Source organism: Macadamia integrifolia, chromosome 9 (genome assembly GCF_013358625.1).
Source record: "Macadamia integrifolia cultivar HAES 741 chromosome 9, SCU_Mint_v3, whole genome shotgun sequence".
In the NCBI taxonomy this organism is placed as follows: Eukaryota; Viridiplantae; Streptophyta; class Magnoliopsida; order Proteales; family Proteaceae; genus Macadamia; species Macadamia integrifolia.
The window spans coordinates 26,758,317-26,763,384 of record NC_056565.1 but is presented as its reverse complement, the minus strand read 5'-3'; the positions used below and the strand labels follow the sequence as shown (position 1 = coordinate 26,763,384).

The following is a 5,068-nucleotide window of genomic DNA, read 5'->3' as shown; positions in this document are numbered from 1 at the left end:
AATGGATGGCCAGGGTCAATGTCAATGATAGGTTGTGGTATTGCGGGAGATTTAAAATGAGCACCAAGTTCGCAGATTTGGAGTGGATCCTCAAATAGATTCATCCATTTGTAAAAAAATTTCCATGAAAAAATATGAAAGCAAGGAAAATCAATTACTGACCATCTCAAAATGTGGTAAATATTTTCTATCAAATGTCACAACAATGCTATCCTTCCCATCAATACCTTTAATTTTGTCCACGGAAGTCTATAGTTGACATACTAAGAAAAAAGAAAAACCTTCGATAAGATGAACCGATTTGAGAAAAGTTGTGCAATCATCAAAATGGAGTCTAAAAAGAGGGTGGAGGGGAATTAAATGAAGACTTCAATTCTTCGGATGAAAGTAATTTCTTCAATCTTATTACATTTCCCAAGACAAAATGAACAAGGAAACCCAATGATTCAGAAACATCAGGTTGGTAATCCACAAATATTTAATCTCAACTCTTAAATCAAAAACTCAAATTTCATAAGAGGATCCTTACTAATGTCAATAAGGCCAAGCACAATCCCCACCCCACCCCACCCCACCCCACCCCACCTAAAAAATAAAAGAATTTAAAGGGAAAAAATTAATACAATTTACATTCCATCACCAAAGTCCTGATTGATGATTTCCTTAATGCTCTCACCAAAATGAATAACGGCTTCATTCAATCTATAGAATCAGAAAAATATATATGAGTCAACAAATACACAAAACAAAGGAATGACTCATGAATAAGCAAAAGAAATGGTTCACCCTTCATAAAATCTTCCGCCGCTTATCAAAAACATGGAGAGAGAGAGAGAGAGAGAGAGAGAGAGAGAGAGAGAGAGTCAAATAAAAAATTCATATTAGTAAAAGAATGAACAAGGGAAAGGTTGAAAGCTCAAAAGCATCTTTATCCTCTGTAATTCATCACGGGCATTGATATCACATCTATTGACCAAAAGCTTGTAATGCAAGGGTCAGAACAGAAATCAAGACTACAAATGGGACCTATGTAGTCCACCCCCAGTGCCCCCAAAGTTTTAAGCTGCATCTAACTTTGTAATTTCTAAGGGAAGAAACAACAATCCAAGGGAATGTGTACCTTGGTAGTCACTTCTGTATGTCTATGATGAGAGTCCAGACTTAATAATTTTTTTTTTGACAATGGTTATCCAAACCTGACTAGTCCTGTGGATCCATATTGACCCCATAATCGCATGGATCGTATCATACTAGGATTGAATAAGAACCATTTAATTTTTACTGAAAACAGTGAAGAGCACTAAATACCCTGTGTGAGTGGCCCAAGGTGTGTCTAGTGGGAATCAAACTTAAGACGTCCAAATTTACGACTTGTACCGACCTAATAATGTTCACATAAAAAAAGAAAACACCAAAGAGTTTCACAATTAGACCTTGGAACCAATAAACAAAAAATGAAATTGAACCTCTGTCCATACTAAATAATGTTAGAATCTCTACTCTGCCCAATGGTGATACTGAATTTGATATAAGACCTCATAGGAGGATTCATCATCTCTTGGATGAGGTCGTCGGAGAGGCCTGGCAGTGAAGCCCTAAGTTTAGGAACAGTAGAAGGCTTGAGTTGGGCCTGCCTCCGCAATAACTGACCTATGTACACATTGGTAAGTCCTGTCTCTTCCACAATCTCACTATAACTCTTACCAGACTTGTGTTTCACAGGAAGAAGACGGGACACAACGCTTGCTTTGTTTTCCATTATTAATTATTGCTCACAACACAAAAAATACACTACAATTCTCGTCTTTCCTTTCAGCTTTCATCTACACAGATGTGCTTAAGAGATTCTGTGAATGTGCTTCTTCTCCCGCAATCTCAATTCCTATTTAAATGAGTTATTTCCACTGATTCGTTACTCTGCTCCGCCGGTAAGATGAAGGTTTTTTGGGGGCAGCAGCCACCAGGAAGAGCTAAACAACCCCCCCCCCAACGGGCTAACCAACACTCAGCTCAAAATGACTTTTTTTGTTGGGGGCACAGTCGTTCAAATTGACAAACAAACTCTTAAAGGGACTCGAAAAAAAAAAAGAAAAAAAAACAGTAGATGGTCTGTGTGGTGTGCAATAGTGGAAGAAATGCATTATTTTCAGTCCACACTCTGTTTTGGCCCCAGAAGCTAAATAAAAGTCATTATAATTGTTTCATGCTTGGAAACAGAATTAAGATTTGGGACTCAAAACCAAACAGGCTATCAAAAAAAAAAAAAAAAAAAAAACAGAGGGTGGGGGAGAGGAATGAAATGAAGAGTTCAATTATTGGGATGAAAGTAATTTCTCTCATCTGATTAATTACATTTTCCTAAGACAAAATAAACAAAAGGAAACATGATGCTTCAGTGACATCATGATTTGCAAACTCCAAAGTATTTTTTATTTAAAAACTCAAATTCGATAAAGAAAACCTTACTAAGGCCCAATAAAAAAAAAATTTGAAATTAAGAAAGATAATATGACTTACATGCCATCACCAAAGTCCTCATTGATAATCTCCTTAATGCTCTCACCAAAATGCATAACGGCTTCATTCAATCTAAAAAAAAAAAGTCAACAAATACACAAGCAAAGAGATATCTCAAATATAAGAAAAAGATATGATTTTTCACACTACATAAAATCTTCCTCACTTTATCACAAACAAATTGTTGTGGTCTTCACAATTAGACCTTGGAACCAATAAACAAGAAATGAATTTGAACCTCTTTGTCCGTAACTTATTCACTAAATACTTGTTAATGTAAGAATCTGTAAATTTCCATTTCAAAAGACTGACCTCGAGAGAGGAGATATATGGGACTTTACATGTGGACATGATTAGGGGATATCATGTCAATTTCCATCTCAAAAGGCTGATCTCATGAGAGGAGGTAGGTGTTCATAAGTATATGAGGAAAGAAATTTCTCACTCAAGATCGATGAGGGGCTAAAAACTTTAACAGAATCTCTATCCAAAATCAGTACAAACATAAACCCCACAGCTCATGCATAGAAATTAAAGTTAAACTAGAAAAAAGTAGTGAGAAGTGAGAACCCACCTGTAAATAGCAGGTTCCCTAACAATGGCATGTTCATAAGACCTCATAGGAGGATTCATCATCTCCTGGATGAGGTCGTCGGTGAGGTCTGGCAGTGAATTCCTATGTTTAGGGACAGTAGGAGGCTTGAGTTGGGCCTACCTCCGCAATAGGTGACCTACGTACACATTGGTAAGTCTTGTCTCCTCCACTATCTCACATTAACTCTTACCGGACTTGTGTTTCACAGAAAGAAGACTGGACACCACGCTTGCTTTACTCTCCATTAATATAATTATTGCCCTCAACACAACAGTACACATTACCACTCTTGTCTCTCCTTTCTGCTTTTAGCTACACAATTGCTTAAATTCTCTGTGAATGTACTTCTCCCGCAGTCTCAGTCCTATTTAAAAGGGGAGATTGGGGGAGTGCACCAGTCGTGGAAATTGCCAAACAAACCCAAGGGACGAACGAATCCTCACTCAAGGCCTAAGGGGCATAGTCGTGCAAAAACCAAACAACCCTCAAGGGACTTATTCTGTCGATAGAAAATGACTTTTTTTTTTTGTGGGCACAGTTGTGCAAAAGCCAAACAAACCCTCAAAGGAGTGTGAACGGTCAATTTAGCATGCAACGTGGAGGTGGGAGATTCGTGGAAGAAAGTCCAGTCCAACTATGCATTATTTCCACGGTTTTCCTTTTGCCTTATTAATGACCCATGGAACGCTCTGTTTGCCCCTTGGTAAAATGAAAGTCACATACCTCCTAGGGGCGCATGCCTCTATGCTTGGGTGCAGGGGTGTTCTAATAGAAAACATTTGTTCATTGAATCATTCGCCTGTTTGTACATATTTTTATTTCAAGAGGATACGTGTCAATTCTTTAGAGAGTCTAAAAATGAAAATTCGAAAGGATATTTATATCTCCTTGAATCATGATAGTTATTTTTTTGCTAAAAGTCAGCAAAAGTATATATTGAATAAATGAAGAATTACAATCACAAAGAATGAGAGAAAATATGCATTAAAATGTCTCTCTATTTTCGACATTGCCATCAGCAAAAAGGTAACCAAATCAAAGGTAAAATTAGCTAACAGAGTCTATAGTGGCAATTGTAGTGCATCGAAAAGTTGGGCTTACTAGAAAACCTAGTGAAAGCTTCTGTGGCATTGACAACTACTGCTTGGTGAAGATGGCAGAGTTTCCAATTCCTTATCTATCATATAATCCTTCACTTTCTTCATATATTTTGAAGTGTCTATAAGCTATGGATAGTTGTAGGGATTTAAGTTTGGCCCTGTCTGCATGAACCAGGCCCAACTCACCCTAAGTCTGAACAAGACTTGGATTGTATAGTTTAGCAGTAAAAGTATGACTCATTCTATTATTGAAATAGTTAAGGTTCAATTTGATCATTCCAATCAAAAGTTTTATTTCTTAAAAGGATTCCATCCTTCCCCTCTTGATGATACATTTGAGGAAAATTATAAATTCTCAAGATTTTAGGATACCCTGGTCTTAAGGGTGGGTTAGGGCTGAAATTTCTGGTCTAGTGTCAGGCCGGGCTGAGCTAGGGTTGAAGCCTCAGACTGAATCCAGCCCACTCTAGTTATAAACATTAGACACATTTTGTTATATACTATATTATATATGAAAATAATAAGAGATGGTTTATTAAGAAGTAATTTTATGTAAAATTGATGGTTTTCTCGCTGGCCCAACCCAACCCAACCCAACCCATGCATCTCCCTTGTTCCTCCCATGGTCTGGGCCAATCAGGACCAGCACAGCCCAAACTTGACTCATTGCCAAGGTTGGATTTTTCAGGCCGGGCTTGAAACCAACTAGGGTGACTCAGGTTTGGGCTGGGTTTCAAAAGCCCAACTCAGGTCGACCTTGTTTCAGCCCTTGATAGTTGGATACCTAATATATGTACAAAGTACAATACTATGATTGCATATTCTTTGAATTTATAGAATGATTTATTTTCTTTTT

The 5,068-nt window shown here is 37.5% G+C and overlaps 1 pseudogene; it reads right to left on the bottom strand.

The window, feature by feature from the left end:
- Positions 1-2,465: 2,465 nt before the first annotated feature.
- LOC122089660 lies at positions 2,466-3,357 on the bottom strand (annotated as a pseudogene).
- Positions 3,358-5,068: the final 1,711 nt, after the last annotated feature.